This window comes from Diabrotica virgifera, chromosome 1 (genome assembly GCF_917563875.1).
Source record: "Diabrotica virgifera virgifera chromosome 1, PGI_DIABVI_V3a".
In the NCBI taxonomy this organism is placed as follows: Eukaryota; Metazoa; Arthropoda; class Insecta; order Coleoptera; family Chrysomelidae; genus Diabrotica; species Diabrotica virgifera.
This window is the reverse complement of record NC_065443.1, coordinates 290,676,765-290,695,929: the sequence shown is the minus strand read 5'-3', so window position 1 is coordinate 290,695,929 and position 19,165 is coordinate 290,676,765. Positions and strand designations below refer to the sequence as shown.

Here is a 19,165-nt window from a genome sequence, read left to right as displayed (position 1 = left end):
AAATATCATAATTTAAAAATAAAAAACGACCTGTTTCGGGATTTTCCGTAAAGTCTCGGGTTTACGAAATAACGAATTTATTCCTTTCATTTGCACCATACTGTATATGTTATGGTATTATTTCTTTTTGTGTTAATAATAGAGTAGTGTACATAACTATTACTTATTTTATTAAAAAACTAAATTACAGTTGAGTCCGGGAATCTTTACCCGTGCGTCATCATTTAAAGCATACGAAATAAGTCGATGATAAGTCGGAGAAATTGAAATTTACTAAACGCAACAGCAAGTCACTTACTGTCACTTGTAGTAAATTTCAATTTCCGACTTATCATCGACTTATTCCGTATGCTTTAAATGATGACGCACGGGTAAAGATTCCCGGACTCAGCTGTAGATTATATTATGTGCATGCATATGTTATACATTTCATACGTATTAGTGCATATATGCACTAATACATATTTTCTAATCGTAGATAATATACATATTTTCTTATTTAAATACATACAACAGAATTACCTACTTATTTTTTTTTAAAGATAATCGGTAATCTTACGACGAATTTGTTTTACATAAAAAATTATTCACTTGTTGCTCCAAATTATAATGATTAAAAAATTGACATTGGATTGGTCACTTCTTATAATATTATAGTAGGTAACAAAATATTTTATAAAACCTTAATCTTATTACAAAGTCATTTGTATTTGAATGGCGTGTTTTCGGCCCAGGTGGAAATTAATACAGTTTAATCTATTGTAATTTTAATTATTATACCTGCTATATTCAGTATGTCCACCTCTTGAAATTTAACGATATTACTCAAATACAAATGACTTTGTAAAAGGATTAAGATACGGTTTTATAAAATATCTTGAAACGGACTATGACTATACAAACGGTTACAAATAGGACTTCCAAATTACAAACATGAAAAAGTACCTTTAGAATCTGTGAATATTTTTGTTGGATGGTGCCCATAACGAGGTAATAAAGTTTTACCTGACAGACTATAAACCAGACGCCATCTAAATTTGTAGGAAATTGTACATAAAAAGTTTTTGGTTTAACTGAAAAATATTCTTGTTTTACTAAAACGCATTCCTATTTATAAGCGGATACATTTGTTAAGGAGTGAATGGAAACGTTTCAGGACCTCAAATTTTTATTTCTTAAACCGGGATTCTAATAAGCGTGTTCGATTGTAATACCAAAAATCTCAAACTGTAATAAAATGTACTTTTTGCTTTTATGAATATTTTGGATTTTTTGTTTTCCTGTTAGACAAAAATTGGTTAAGCTAAGGCTGTTCAAAATTTGCATACACTTGTGACTAGTGACTCGTTCAAGCCATTTTAACTAAAGCCTTTCCAAAAATAAGCACTTTGAACCGATGAAACTTACAGATCATATTATAAAGAATATAAAGTAACTTTCTATGTAAGCCATGCATAATATTATCTAATTAATAAAAATAGAAAATTGAACTAAAATAGGTAGGTATGAAATATACGTCAATTTGACAATTTCAATTGACAATATGATTTATTTAAGAAAGTTGCAAGATTTCTCCGCTATTCGCGCATGATCGTTTCTCGTATCCCCTCCAAGTACTTGCACACGGCGAATAGAATCAAAACTTGCTTTCTCCAAAATTTTCATTTGTCACAAATTGATAAAAAATTGTAAAAAATAAGCCATTACAGTTATCACAAGGATTTAAGTTTCATAATATAGAATTGAACCATAGAAATTGATATTATGAATAAAATCGAACTATCGTCAATAATTAAATAATTGGCATTTTTGTTTGGAGAAAGCGAGTTTTGAAGCAAATTTTTGGATAAAGCAAATTTTGAAACAAACGCGTTAGGAGAAAGCCAGTTTTGAAACAATTCCCTTTTTTGAGATGGAATTTTACAACTTTTGTGTTTTTAATAGGATATTGATTTTAATTGAATAAGGCCCGGTCTTTTCACCTCCGAATAACTAGGTATCCGGAGGTTTATTTGACAGATTTACATGTAATCTGCCGGATAAACTTCCCGATAACTAGTTATTTGGAGGTGAAAAGACCGGGCCTAAAAGTACTTTCCTTGATAGTGGTACGACAGATTTTGTCGGTTCCAATGACTGTATAGGTCTTTATTATCCTATTTATCTGAAAGACCATATTATTCAGTAGGGGGTTGTAGGTATTTGGAATGTATTTTAATTTTGCAATAGATTGTTTTTGTTTTTATTTTCATTATCTTTTATTTTATAATATTGACGATTTATGTAATTTGAGTAAATTGTATTTGTTATTGTTATTTACTGACTCTTTGTATGCTTTGTCCATACAATTGTTAAGTTTTCAGTATTATAATTAAAGCATTTTTCTATTATATTCTAAAATTGACTAAATTAGAAATTAAGCAAACATTAATAGATTTTTAGACCTTCTGCAAAGTCCTCATCTTTAAAATGGTGAGAACATAATATTCTTTTACTAGGATTCCATCTCCCACGTATTTTGCAAAATTTGAACTATTGTTATCTTATTGTGAGTCTTTGAAGAAGACATGGAGTTTGAGGCCTGGATCTTTTAAAGATTTATAATATAGTGAGCTAAATGATATGTGAGCCAAAATATGTCTTCCTCCAGGCAGGGGGCTAACCTAACCTGGAGGCCCCTCCAGGGCCCATGTTCAGTTTTGTTTAAAAATAAGATTTCCAAAATTTCACGCCTCAAAAACTAATAATAACTTAATAAGTACAAATTTAAAATCTTCTGTATGACATTTATCGTATGTCAATAATGTATACCTACCAGTTTTTGCTGAGATTTCTAGTATGGTATAACTAGACCCAAACCCAGACATCGAAAGTGAAAGTTATCATCCAACATCAAATTAATCTATGTGGTCCACATAATGTTCAGAAAAAAGTCACACCATTTTGAGCGTCGGGTTTTGGGGGGGGGGGGAAGAAATAGGTAAATTCGTAGTTTTTTAGGGTTTTCGTCAATATCTCTAAAACCATGCGGTTCAGCATGAACAACCTTCTATACAAAAATGTTCTACATTAAATTTGAAATAAAAAAGGCTCTATGCATAATTCTTTAAAATGAAGGGTTCCAAAGTTACGGAGGTAGTATAGTATAATTGGTTCAAAAAAAAGCCTAACCCAGACATCCTTTAGCTTAAACAGTATACAAAAATTTTCTACATAAAATTTAAAACAAAAAAGGTTCTATACATAATTGTTATAAAATCAACGGTTCCAGAGTTACGGAGGGTGAAAAGTGGAGGTTTTCGATACTTTTTATATCTTTTGGGCAATTTATAATATTATTACTGATGAAAGAAATTTTCTTTAACAGGATTGTGTTTTGTAAATAAAATTTGCTATTTCAGTGGCCGATGATATGTTAGTGATAAGCCCTTGAAGAAACGTCAACCTCACCACCCAAAATCATCATCAATTGCCTAGAAAATATAAAAAGTATCGAAAACCTCCACTTTTTACCCTCCGTAACTCTGGAACCGTTGATTTTATAACAATTATGTATAGGACCTTTTTGGTTTTAAATTTTATGTAGAACATTCTTGTATAGAGCATTGTTTACGCTAAAGCATAGTTTTAGATTTGACGAAAAACTTAAAAAACTACTAATTTACTGACTTCTCCCCCATCTCCCTCCCCCCAAATCGCACGCTCAAAATGGTGTAACTTTTTACTGAACAATATGTGGACCATATAAATAGAACAATTTGGTGTTGGAGGAAAACTTTTACTTTGGATGTCTGGGTTAGGCCTTTTTTTGGACCAATTATACACCTCCCTAACTTTGGAACCGTTCATTTTAGAAGGATTATGCATAGGTCCTTTTTTTTTATTTCAAATTTAATGTAGAACATTTTTGTATAGAAGGTTATTCATGCTAGACCGCATAGTTTTAGAAATATTGACGAAAAACGTAAAAAACTACGAATTTACCGATTTCTCCCCCCTCCCCCTCCCCCCCCCCCAAACCCGACGCTCAAAATGGTGTGACTTTTTTATGAACACTTTGGATGTCTGGGTTATGCAATTTTTGGATCAATTGTATCATACTATTTGATACGGTTTTTGAAGGAAAGGAAAGTACTATCAAAATATTTATAAAACTGAGTGTCATAACGAATGCCAAACCTAACGAAGTAATGGCGAGAACTTAAAATATAATGATATGACGTCACAACCAATGAGGGCGCGTTTTGGGCTGCCTGCTATAATTGGAATTTTTTCTCGATTTTAATCGTCTTTAGGAGCCAAACGAAAGTAAACGAAAACTCCTTTTTTTTTCGTTGATATATGTTTTAAATTATGTTCTGTTGTGATTTATAGCATTTTTTTCGAATTTAAAATTTTATGCAAGTTCCCTATTGCGCTAGAAGGAAAACCAGTCTCCGGGGAGACCACCAAAAAGATGGAGAGATAGCTGGCAGTCTGCCTCTCAAGAAATACTTCAACGTCGAAATTAACAGATCGACAGATCTACAATAAGTATAAGAAGAGAAGAAGAAGGAGGAGGTAAAGCCAGTTAACACGGCAGAAATATTTGATTCCGGTTCAGAGCACACTACAGGTTATTGTGAAGAGGTCAAGAGGTTGAAATGTATTGTTATGATCTTATTAATTTTATATTAACTATTATTTATTTGATTAATTATTTAATTGTCGCAAATCATACATAAAAATGAATAAAAAATCTCAGGGTGCCTTTTTATAATATTAAAAAATGTCTAAATTATCTTACGTTATACTTATCTTCTCTCGTGGTTTCAGTATCTCTTAGTTGATCCTAATCGGGATAAAATAGGAAAAAGAAATAAAGCAAAATATAAAATAAACATACAGAATTGTCTTTTATTCATCAAAATCGATACTCTAAAAATCTATCAAATCTAAAACCTGTGGACACAGATGTCCGAATGAAATTATGTATTCGCAAGATTAGCTTAGCTACGAAATTATGTATTCGCAAGATTAGCTATACTCCCTATTTACTTTCTGAAATATTGGAATTTTAATTCCTACGCTTTTTACTCAAAATTTTAGTTTCCGAACATAAAAATATCTTTCACATCATAAGTTGACTGACCTTTTGCTTCACTCACTCTGATGTCTTCTCGTGACCCAAAACAGCTCTCCCTCCCTCGTTGACTATGTTAAAGGCTACTCATCAAAGCCCTCTCCGTTCTCCAGCTTCAAAACTATCAGCATACCAGCACCAATTCTCCAACGAGCCAAAGCCTCTTTTGACCAGTACTCGATTCACACAAACTCCAAAAATTCTCTGCTCTCCTTCTCACAATAATACAGAATCAAAGAGGTACTTCGTCTCAATTTGATCTGTCTCTCGTTCCACTTTTCAGCACTATCCTCCACTATCAAAAAGCCACTGGTACTTGCTAACTATCTATCCACGAAAACGTCGAACTGCTCCTCAGCGATGCCAATAACATAATGCCTTCTTTTTCAAACTCCCTCAATCATTCAAACCACTTTTCCCCTTCCAAATTGCCAAGAATCAGAATCATTTCTCTTTTCCATTCGACAAACAAACAGTCATTCTTTCTAAATTATTCCGATCATCCTAATTACTTTCGGTGAATTCTACAACATTTTACTTGGGGTGAAACAAAGATATTAAAATTCCAAACTTTCTTTTAAACCATTTTTCTAGAAAATGATAATTACCTCTACCTGTGGATTCTATAGTTCCCGTAATAAACAATCTTTTTCCATTTTAAACCTAAATACATCGTTCTTTTCACTTTAATTATTCACAATATTTAGTCTTTAATGGTTCATCGGAAAGCTCATTAAAAAAGAAATCCACTTACATCCAAACTAAATTCTAATAAATATTTACAGATCAATATACAGGGTGTATCAAATTTATGTGCCCGCGTTATTTAAAAAAAATTTAATTTAATTTTCATTTTGCCTTTGATTGATAAATTGAAAACACAATAGTATATAAACAGCTTAACTGCTTTTAATGTCGGTTCGCTAAACTCAGACACAACTGGCTAGTGATTTTAGCAGGTAATTTTTTTGTTTTTGGCCAATTTTGCCAAAATTAGCAAAATTACTAACTATTTAGTAATTATTAACTATTTAATAATAATGGGTGACATGAATGGAAGAGTGGGAAAACAAAATGCTGGTATAGAAAAATGGCTAGGTAAAGAGGGAGAAGAGACGAGAAACGATAATGGAACAAGGACTATAAATTTATGCATCGAAAATGATCTGATAATAGGGAATTCAAAGTTTACACACAAAAGATGTCCACAAATACACAAGGGAAGAGAGGAGTAGAGGCGAGAGATCAATCACTGATTATTTCCTAATTAACTCCGAGATATGGAAAGCAGTCAAAAATATTAAGGTAAAAAGGAGCGCAGAGATTGGAAGTGACCATTATCTAGTCAAAATGAGCTTTAGAATAATAAAAGACATACAAAATGTCAAAAAGAGAAAAATAATAAAAGAAAAAATCAGAAGCTACAAGCTGAAAGAAATAGAAGTTAAGAAGAGATACCACAAATGCCTAGAGGAACATCGGAAAAGAGAAAATAAGTACCAACATATAGAAGAAAGATGGAAAGATTATAAACAGTCTATTAGTAGCTGCAAAAGAGAGTTGTGGAGTAACAAGAATAAGTAATAACCCAAAAAAACGCACAGCATGGTGGACAAAAGACTTAGAAAAAATAGTACAAGAAAAGAAACAACTGTGGAAAATTCTAGAGAATTGAAAGAGCTTATTAACAATATAAAGAATGCATCATTTAACGAATACTTAGAAAATCTGACAACTACAGAAGATACAGACTATTCGTTATGGAAAGCGGTTAAGAACTTAAAAAGACAAAATGAACAAATTCCTCCGATTCGTAAAAGAGACCGAACATGAGCACGCACTGACGAGGAAAAAGCAAATACCTTCCGAGAATATCTGGAGGAAGTCTTTCAACCTCTTCCATCGCAAAATACGCCTGAAATAGAAGCTAAAATCAAAGAAACTCTTGAAGCTCCATATCAAATGTCCCAAATTCCAAAACTCTTCAAGGTCAAAGAGGTACATGAGACAATAAGAAGAAACTTAAATCCAGATAAGGCTCCAGGGTTTGATCTGATCAAAGGCCGTCTTATTAAAGAACTCCCAAGAAAAGGGATTGTGCTAGTAACAACAATATTCAACGCGGTGCTACGATTAGGACACTTCCCTGCCCAATGGAAAGTTGCCGAGGTTATACTTATTCCAAAACCTGGAAAACCAATAAATGAAGTAACATCATACATACCAATCAGCCTGCTGCCAGTTCTTGGTAAACTCCTAGAAAAGCTACTCATAACCCGACTGACTCCCATAATAGAAGAAAACCACCTGATTCCTGAACACCAATTCGGATTCAGAAAGGATCATAGCACAATTGAACAGATCCACAGAGTAGTGAACGAAATAAATGAAGCATTTGAGCAAAAAAGTTACTGCACGACTGCTTTCTTAGATGTGAGTCAAGCTTTTGATAAGGTTTGGCATAATGGACTACTATTTAAATTAAAAAAATCACTCCCCCACACACTGTACATTATTATGGAATCCTACCTAAAAGAAAGATATTTTACTGTAAGGTATGGACAGACAACATCAGAAATCACATTGATAAAGGCAGGGGTACCACAGGGCAGTGTTCTTGGTCCACTTCTCTATCTTATGTACACAGCTGATCTTCCAGTAAGCAACCAAACAATCACAGCTTCCTTTGCAGATGATAAAGCGATAATGGTCAAACACAAAGACCCAGTCATAGCCGCAAGAATTCTCCAACAACATCTAGTGAAAATACAGGACTGGACAAGAAACTGGAGAATCAAAGTCAATGAAGTAAAATCAGTGCAGGTTACATTTACCAAATGCAGAGGTACAGTGCCACCTGTTACACTAAATGGACAAGATCTGCCTCAATCTCAAGCGCGGCTCCTCCTTAGGGTCAATTGGTCAATGACCCCCCTAAAATAATCTCATAAAAATACCAATTTTATTAAAAATATCTTTTATCTAAAACTTCACTCTGAAATATAAAATTCTCTCTCAGCAGTCTGCATTGGCAAAACAAATATAATAGATATAATAACGTCGCGCCTCGCGCTATACACAAGCCCGTGGCTGGGCCGTATTTTAAATTGTCTATATACAGTTCTTATGGCTTATGGACAAATGCATGTAAAATAGAAAAGAGACGGCAGATAGCAATTTCGTGGGCGAGAGTGGGAGTGACCTTTCCGTCGTATACCTCTAGTAGAGTCGACGGCCTCACGTTTAGTTAGTTACCGTCTGCTGACCGCACTTCACGGCAGGTCTATATCGATCGCGGCGTATTTGCGTAATTTATTTTGTTTTGTTGGATTTTTTTGTGATTGTAACAAAAACAAGATGAGTGTTGTTGACGAAATAATTGCCTTAAAATCTGCTGGAACACTAAATTATGAACGGCGGCTTGAGAAAAAAGAAAGTGGTCGACCAAAACCAAACATGAATTTAAAACAAACAACAAAGGATAGGGGTAAGGACATTCAAAGATATTTTAAAGAATCAATGTACAATTTGTGTGATTGGATTTGTGGCTGCAGTGTGAGAAATGCATTTTTTTGCTATCCGTGTTTACTGTTTTCGAATGACGCTGTATGGGCGAAAAATGGAGTAACTGACATTAAGCATTTAAAAGTGAAAATTACAAAACATGCCTCTTCAACTACTCATATAAATTCATCAATGAGTTACGCAAGTTTAGGACGTGTTAACATAAGACAGCAACTTGATAGTGTATATCGTAAATCTGTGCATGACTTTAATGAATTGGTATCTAAAAATAGGTATATTTTAAACAAACTAATCGACTGTGTAAAATTTTGTGGAGTTTTCGAAATTGCATTGCGCGGTCATGACGAAAGTGACAGCTCCAATAATCGTGGAATTTTTCTGGGCCTTATCGATTTTGTTTCTGAACTGGATTTAATGTTTAAAGAACACATTGAAAAAAGTACAGTATTTAAAGGAACATCGAAAACAATTCAGAACGATATTTTAGAATCAATGTTAGCCATTGTGCATACTCATATCATGAAGGAGATTGGCCAGACAAATTTTGTGGCCATTCAAGTAGATGAGACCACAGACAGCTCCAATAAAACGCAGATGATTATCATATTGCGATATGTATTAACTGGTATTGTACATGAAAGATTTTGGAAATTTGTTAACCCCCTAGGTACTACAGCACAACATTTAACTAATGTAATATTGGAAGAACTTCAATTATTAAAAATTAATGAAGCACCTGAAAAATTGATTGCCCAAAGTTACGATGGTGCATCAGTCATGAGCGGTAAACTGGGAGGAGTACAAACAAAAATTAAAGAAATATACCCAAATGCACACTTCATTCACTGCTATGCCCATCAATTTAATCTTATCCTCCAAAAAGCGGCGAGTCAACACAAACCGATAAAAATATTTTTTGCAAATTTACACGGATTTTCGTCCTTTTTCGGCCGATCTCCAAAACGTACGATGGTTCTGGATAGAGTGGTTAAAGTAAGGCTACCTAAAGCTGCGCCTACTCGATGGGCTTTCAATACAAAATGTGTTGAAATTGTATACACTTATAAAGATGATTTAAAATCTTGCTTAGAGGAAATTATTGATGAGGAGCAAGATGGTAACAATATAAATCAAGCAACTGGTTTAAAAAGACATTTGGAAGATGAGCATTTTTTATTTTGGTTAAATTTTTTCCATAAAATAATGCCCCATGTTGATATATTGTTTAAACAATTGCAAATGCGAGACATTGATGTTATATCTGTCAAAAATTGTATCCTGTCTTTTAACAACAATATCCAAATAATTAGAAATACTATTTTGGAATCAGAAGTACCAAGCACATCAACAGCAAAAAAAAGAAAAACTACTGCAGAGGATCCAAAGCGACGAACTGCACTTGAAATTTGTGATATTATTATATCTGAAATAAATCACAGGTTTAGTTTCAATGATCATCTCATGATTTCACAGTTATTCTACATAGAGAAATTTGAAGCATACACTACCAACTTTCCGCAAAATATTTTAAAAATGGTGACGGCTAATTATCCCACAGTGAATATTTCCAAACTAAAATCGGAACTTGAAGTCTTATATTGTCGTGAGGATTTTCGCAATAGTGCTGGTGCAGTAGCCATACTTCAGCTTTTTATTAACATGAATTTGTCTGAAACATTTTCTGAAGCAGTGAAGTTATTAAATATTTTGTGCACACTCCCTATGACAACCGTGGAAAGTGAGAGATGTTTTTCTACTTTAAAAAGAGTAAAAACATTCCTGCGTAATACGATGGGACAACCTAGACTTAGTGCCTTGTCTATGCTGAGCATCGAGAAAACGCTTGTCAAGAGCATTCCAAATTTCAATGAGAAGGTCATAGACTATTTTGCAGAACTAAAGGATAGAAGAATTGACTTAAAATATAAAAATATTTAAAGTAAGTTTCGTTTTAATAAATTTACAATTTATTATACTATAAATATTCCTATCTATATATCAGTCAATAACCTGTTCATACCATTTTTCCTATATTTTTTAAAAGATTTACTCTAAAAAAAGACAAATTTAATTTTCGGAAAACTAGGGTAAATAGTATTGAGTTTTATCTAAGTCTGTATTTTTTATCTAAAATATAAATGCTAAAAGATCTTTTAAATACTTTAAAAAATCAACAGTTTGAAGTTTTCAAACCAAAATGACCCCCCTGAAGATTGACCCACGAGCCGCCGCTGCTCAATCTGACAGCGTTAAGTATTTAGGGATGCACTTGGATAAAGGACTGACCTGGAGAAAGCACATTTTTAACAAACGAAAACAACTTGGCTTAAAACTCAGCAAATACTACTGGCTATTGGGAAGACAGTCAAAGTTTAGTTTAAAAAACAAATTATTGGTGTATAAAGTAGCCTTAAAACCAATATGGACATATGGTGTACAACTATGGGGTACGGCTGCAAACTCAAACATAGAGATATTGGAACGCTTTCAGTCGAAGGTACTACGGACGATAACAAATGCACCTTGGTTTATACCTAACAGAGAAATCAGAGACGATCTTCAAGTAGCCACAGTAAAGGAGACAGTGAGTGAATACAGCAGCCGCTATTTGGTAAAATTAGAAAACCACCCTAATAATCTTGCACTAAACCTGCTGGATAATAGTGAGCAGACTCGGAGACTGAGGAGGCACAAACCACTGGAGCTACCACATAGGTTCTAAGCAGCAGTGAAGTGAAGTGTCGTGCAGTGCAGTGCAGTGAACTACTTACCCTTTCAGGGCACAGTTCAATAATTTAAGAGGCTAGTGGAGTCTTTGTTATCATTGGATAACAAATCCAAATTTATACTTACACCCCTTTGAACAAACAACTAACATGCTTATAATTTTTTTGTTTATTGATTGCATGTAGTGAATAACCTATAATAAAAAAAAACTGTGGAAAAAATACTTAACAGATAGAAATCAAGAAAGCTATGACAAGAACAAAGAGAAAAGAACAGAAGTTAAACAGATGTTTAAAAATAACAAAGACAGAACATGGGTAGAATTTGGAAATAAATTAACAGAAACATTCGGTGAAAACCAGAAATTGTTCTCTATAACACACTTAAGAGCATGAGAAAACCAAAACCAAATACATTGAAAAACGTGAAGGATAAGAATGGAAAATACTTACAGAAGAGAATGAGATTATGGAGAGGTGGAGAGAATACTTTAAAGAACTCTTGGAAGTGGAACAAGTAGAAGGAAATAAGATAGAACAAAACCAAAAATCAACACCCCCCACAAGAGCAACAGGAACAGATAGGAAATATAACACAAAAGGAATTAACAAATGCAATCAACAAAATCAAGATGGGAAAAGCACCAGGACATGACGATATAACTGCAGAAATGGTCAAATACATGAATGAAGAAAGACAACTAGAATTACTAAACATCATGAACCAAGCTAAGAGAGAAAAGAAAGTACCACTAGACTGGCAGATAGGCATTATAACACCATTGTATAAAAAAGGAGATAGCAAAGAATGCTCAAACTATAGAGGAATAACACTTGGAAGCACAGTAGGAAAACTTTATGCTAGTATACTAGAAAACAGGCTACGAGAAAAACTAGAAAACACCTTTGAGGAGAGCCAGAGTGGTTTCAGAAAAGAAAGAGGGACGAACGATCAGATTTTCATAATGAGACCAATAGCAGAAGAAGCTCTTAAAACAGAAAAAGAAATACATGCATTTTTCATAGATATGGAAAAAGCTTTCGACAGAATTAAAAGAGAAGATATTTGGAAAATACTAGAGAAGAGAAAAATTGAACAGGATCTAATAAGATGCATCCAGAGTCTATACGAAAAAACAAAAAGCTATGTAAGGACAAGAAATGAAAAATCAAAAATGTTCGACAGCAATATTGTATTAGAACAGGGTTGTGTCCTGAGCCCACTACTCTTTAACCTAGTACTAGATGACGTAATAAAAGAATGCAAACGCAAATTGAGAAAATATAATGTAGGATATTGAAAGTTGAGAATGATACAAATAACAGAACTATGCTACGCAGACGACCTGGTGATCATTGGGGAGTCCGAAAAACAATTACAAGAAAATATAAACATACTGTATGAAGAGCTAAAAATCAGAAACATGAAAATAAACAGAGAAAAATAAAAAACAATGATAATTGGAAGACAAAAAGGAAAACATAATATAGAAGTAGACGGCAAGCAACTTGAACAGGTAGACAGATATAAGTATTTGGGGGTAATCATAAGCCGGGATGGAAAATTAGAAGATGAGATAAATGAAAGAATTGCAAAGACTGGTAAGCTGTACAAGATTATTAAGAGTAACTTTTTAAAAAAGAAAGAAATAAGTACCTAAGAATATAAAAACGGAAATAGTAAAAAAGATTGTGAAACCCACTCTAACCTATGCCTGTGAATCTTGGGCATTAACAAAAAGGCAAAAGAATAGACCAATAAGCACAGAAATGAGATTTTTGAGAACAACAGAGGGAAAAATAAGGAAAGATAAAATTAGAAATCAAACCTTTAGAGAAAATCTGAAAATACACCCAGTTACAACAACAATCGAACAAGGACAACTTAGATGGCTCGGACATGTACTGAGAAGAGGAGAAGAAAAAATAGTAAAACAGATATATGAAGCGAGAGATATGGGAAGAAAGAAGAGAGGAAGACCAAGAAAGACGTGGACAAAAGAAGTGAGGGAAGCGGCCGACAAAAGAGGAATAAAATGGGAGGAAACAAAAGCATTGGCCATGGATAGAAGGAAATGGAAGAAAACGACGGAGAACCTAACTCCGTAATAACTCGCACCGAAAGATAGACGAGTTCTGGATTAAGTAAGTAAGTAACTATTTAGTAATTATTTTTTTACCAAATTGGCAAAATTACTTACTAAAATCACTAGTCAATTGTGTCTGAGTTTCGCGAACCGACTATACCTATACCTTCGTTTTTTACTCACGTATTCAGTACTTACTAGTAATCAAATTTGTTGATCTTTACCTAGATAAATTGACGTGTTGTGAAATGCATATTATAGATTCCCCATGTCTATGCATTTATCGCCCCTTTTCCTTGCAAATTATAGAAGGATAAGGTAGCAGGTATTCGCAAGTGTGCAAGTACTTGGAGGGGATACGAAAAACGATCGTGCGCGAATAGCGGAGAAATCTTGCAACTTTCTTAAATAATTCATATTGTCAATTGAAATTGTCAAATTGACGTATATTTCATACCTACTGTCATTGAAGAAGAAAAATTATATGTTGCTCACAATATTGATATGATATGCAATTATTATATAAAAGTATATTTAATTAATTGCATTTTGCTTGCAGTACTGCATTTTAATAATTAATTTTATTTACTTCATACAATTGTTTACCTTTTAATAACATAACCTAAATCTTACTTTTTCTTCTTATAATTTTTTTTTGGGCTACGGCCTTGACAATTATCCAGCAACCAGGACCAATATGATTGGCCATTATAATTAAAAGTGCGAAAAAAGTTGCCGAGCTATGAAACCAGGTGTCGCTTTTCCGAACTTGCACGGTCCCAATAGGTGTAGTGAGAATTTGTTTCAAACTTAAGAAATCTTTTAGATTTTGATTTCATTTATTTGAAATGGAAGTTTCTTGGGTTTCGCCTATCATTTATAACATTCTTTGCAAGTCGAAAAAGCACCAATAGCTCCAGCCATATCATTAGTCACCTTTTCCGAAAATAGTTTTAAAAGATAAATTTAACTATTTTTCAACGTTTATTTAATTATCATTTAAATGGTTAGTTTATAGATGCGAATGAACCTATCATAAACAATTTAAATTGAATTTTATAAAAAATAAAACTAATGGTTTTTCTAGTCACGTATATCTTTTAAACGCTTTTAATTAAAACGTTAATTAGGTCTAGGACCAGAGATATTAACCAAGACCAGATTATTCAAATATCTTATCATGTTGCAAATAAACTAATTAGTATAAACAATGAATATAGAATTAAATTTCCTTTTCGGAAATTTTTCTCTGACTTCAAAAAAGAGGGAAAATAACCTATCATATTAACTGATTTATTTTATCTGTTAAATCTTATGTGATACATATATTTTAAGGGATAGGGCTTTTCATTCCCAGTCATTTGTTTCGAGCTTCTGTCAGATGTCGTATATTAATATTATACACAGATTATGCAACATATATGACAGAAGCTCGAAACAAATGACAATCGATGAAAAGCCCTATTAAGCCACAATAGGGCTTTTCATCGATTGTTATTTGTTTCGAGCTTCTGTCATATGTTGTATAATCTGTGTATAATTTTAATGTACACGGATTATATGACATATGACAGAAGCTCGAAACAAATTACTGTGAATGAAAAGCTCTATTGATTACAATGAAAATTATATTTTATAATTTTTATTTGACGTTTCGACGTTCCACTAACACATGTTTACTTAATTTTAATATTCCACAAGAAAACAGGTTCACAACCTTCTTTATATTCTGTATTACGTAAATTGTGAAAATGGATTAAAAACTGGTATAATTGACACAATAACTACATTAATGCTGTTAAGAAGCTATCGTGTTTATATAATTTATAATTACTATTTTCAATCCTAAAAAATATAATTAGGTAATACAAATTTTTCATTACGTCGAAAAAAAAAACACTACGCACGTCAATGATATTTAAATTTGAATATTTTGCTAACTTCAGAGGGAAATATTTGACCTTTTGCAAATCTCATACCGTTAGGCCGGTAGTACAGTTTATAGGCCAGTCAATGATTCAAGTAAGAACTTGGGCAAAAGCCCAAGACTCAAACCCGCTTTATACCAACAATAAATTGATGATGAAGAAGAAATTGACCAATTTCTTCAAGGTCAAATTTGACGTGTACAAAACACAAATTTAGGTACATCCAATTTTGCCGTGAATAAAAAGAAAATGAAGGAATTTGACGAACTAGAACATGTTCTATTATTGGACATGTTTTATTTCGTCAAATTTCTTCATTTTCACGGTAAAATCACGGAACACTTTAGTTAGATGATCTGTGGTTAAAATTGGATGTCAAATTGTACTTTGTACTACAAACCAACTTTGTACTACAAGCGGGAATTACCAAATTTTTGCATTTGGATGGATCTCAATGAAACTTATTGCATTCCTGCATATTCGTGATCAACGACCACAAAAACCTCCGAGTAAAGAGTTTACACTGATTTTGAAGGTATTTCGATAAAACCACAGACGTTGCCTTTTACGGGCGCCCGTAGGGCACCCCAGAGACCATCGCCGACGTGATAGTCGTATTCAGCGATCCCAAAAACCACAGAGTAACGAGTTTGCAATGATTTTGCACCAAATTTCTACAAAGCTGGAACAGACGAGACATCCTGAGCACCAGGCCCGCCGTGAGGGGGTACAGCCGGTACATTTTACCGGGGCCCGGCGATGTAAGGGGCCCGGCGCCGACCAGACCAACGAAATTTTTCCCGTTTTTTTTTGCTTTTCACTGTATGTGCATAATGCGTTTAATTAACACTCGGCTATGAGCTTTACCTCTATTTTGAAATATATTTTATTGTTTTATTCTAAAAATATCGCAAGAAGCTTGCCAGAATTTTTTATGATTTGCCTGGGCCTAGTAATGACACGACTGATAATTTTGAGCCTGAGGAAATATTTCGCTGTGAAATATTTAATATTGTCATAGATTTATTGGGCAATAATAATTAAGCGATTTAACCCGCTGAAGAGGAAAGATCCTCAAAGTTGTTTTTCTCGCATTAAAAATGTTTGAGATCTACAATGAAATAGGATCCGTTAACTCTCTTAGTAGTCCTGTCGCCAGGGGGGGTACAACGGCCTTCTTAATTCAGATGGACTTACCCAAGTTTTTTTTATGTATTTTGACCCGTAGAACACGAATTTTTTGGGTAACAGTTGATCCGGATGTCGATAAGATTGTTATAAACAAAGAAGTTGAGGAATTACATAACAGCGATTTCTCGCAAAACAAAACATTTTTTTTGTATTTTTTGGGTCATTCTAACCAAAAAATGTTCCTACAAGTTTTTTCGTAGGATGCATAGTTTTCGAGATAAACGCGGTTGAACTTTCAAAAAATGGAAAAATTGCAATTTTTGAACCCGAATAACGTTTGAATAAAAAATAAAATAGCAATTCTGCTTACCGCCTTTAAAAGTTTAAGTCAAATTATATCTGTTTTGAATATTTGTATTGCTAAAAATTTATTTTTTGATTGTTAAAAAAAGCTATAAACACATACTGTTTCCCGTGCCTAATACATGCGTTTTAATGCATGCTACTTAGAAATAGCCCCGCTTGCACTTTTACCTCCTCTACGTACTCGTTCGATTTTAAATGAGAAATCATTGAAACATCACTCAAGCATTAGGTGTTTATAGCTTTGTTTTAACAATAAAATAATACATTTTTGGCAATACAAATAATTAAAACCGATATAATTTGACTTGAACTTTCAAATGCGGTAAGCAGAATTGCTATTTTATTTTTTAATCAAAAGTTTTTCGGGTTCAAAAATTCCAATTTTTCGATTTTTTGAAAGTTCAACCGCGTTTATCTCGAAAACTATGCATCCTACGAAAAAATTTGTAGGAACATTTTTTGGTTAAAATGGCCCAAAAAATACAAAAAAATGTTTTGTTTTGCAAGAAATCGCTGTTATGTGATTCCTCAACTTCTTGGTTTATAACAATCTTATCGACATCCGGATCAACTGTTACCCAAAAAATTCGTGTTCTACAGGTCAAAATACATAAAAAAAACTTGGGTAAGTCCATCTGAATACAGGAGGCCGTTGTACCCCCCCTGGCGACAGGACTATAGCAACTTGATGCATTGATAATGATTTGGTAAAATCATGCGATTTTTTGAAAAATATAGAAATCTTTGCCAATCGGAAAACTCGAAAAGCACCTGTTTATAAAAGTTTTCCCTATTATAAATATAATCAAAATTTAATAAAGGTTATATTTGAAATGTTTGTTTTTATATTTATTATTGATAATTTTATTTTTTATAAAAATTAAACAATTTTTTTCGCTCTTTACTTTTTGCGGGGCCCGCTCTTCACTTGTTACCGGGGCCCGCTCATCCCCCTCGGCGGTCCTGCTGAGCACCAGGTGTCTCGGAGACCATCGCTTTCGTGATATTCGTGATCAGCGACCCCAAAAAACCCCGAGTAAACGAGTTTGCATTTGATATTGTATCGAATTTCCATAAAACTCCATGAGACTAGGCCCATCCTGGGTATCAGCAGGTGTCCCTGAGATCATCGCCATGATATTCGTATTCAGCGAACCCAAAAACCTCCCGAGTAGTAATATTCCATTCATTTCCGAATTACAAATGGATAATGTTTCATCACTTCGAAAGTTCGAAACGCATTTTCCTTGTTGAATAGTGCAATTTTCATTTCGTCATAATCACTTTTGTTCACAAAGTTTCCTGAGGCTTTTACAAATCGAACGCAACAAGCAGGGCCGCGCCGTCAACGTGTGCAATGTGTGCGGCGCACACAAGCGCCAGCAATTAAGGGGCGCCACTAGAGGTGTTACAAAAATTTTACGAGACGATTTTTAAAAAATTGCGTATTTTTTGGGCGCCATTAAATGTTTTGCACACAGGCGCTACCACGTGCTGGCACGGTACTAGCAACAAGTATCATTGAGATGTATCTCAATTTTCACTGCAAAAATTAATTAATTCTAAATCCTGACCCACTACTTTGTGCCGTGTAATTTGGGTGCCTACATGAACTTGAATCGGCGAAATGGGCATATAAATAATAAAGTTTTGCACTTTAAAAATTCACATTGTAAGGCATGAATGAATCAATAATGTGGTACCTTTTTGTAGATGTATTTAAAAATGAAACTGAAAAGTTATTAAGTAATATAAAGAGTGATCTGTAGGTAATACCTGTGGCTATGCTTGACTTAAATAAAACAATTAGATATAAAAATCACAAATTTTAGTAAATTTGGGAAAGTATCATAAATACAAATACCGATATTGAAACGTATTTAAATACCAAGTATTTAAATACTAAAAATGTACCTACGTTTTTGGGTAAATTTTTTTCTTAATCATTCACGCTTTTTGTACATTTCATATTTTTAACTTGGTATCGGAGCTAATGGGCCGTATTTCAAAATTTAAATACTTATTTGTATTTACATACGAATACATACATTTGTACAAACTACATACGAATCCATCGACAAATCTGCTTTAAGTATTGCAGGAACAGCAACGCAACAACACACATACTTTGCGAATTTATAAACGAAAAGTTTTCGTTGAAAAAGGTACATATTTGATTCATTCATGCCTTACAATGTGAATTTTTAAAGTGGCTAATACAGCAAAAGTTTATTTTATTTATATGTCCATTTCGCCCATTCAAGTTCATATAGGCAACCC

At 33.4% G+C, this 19,165-nt stretch overlaps 1 protein-coding gene across 2 annotated transcripts in view; it reads left to right on the top strand.

Moving 5' to 3' along the window:
* The window catches only part of LOC114332213 (uncharacterized), a 110,595-nt gene that overhangs the window by 9,541 nt on the left and 81,889 nt on the right, over positions 1-19,165 (top strand). The window lies entirely within an intron of this gene.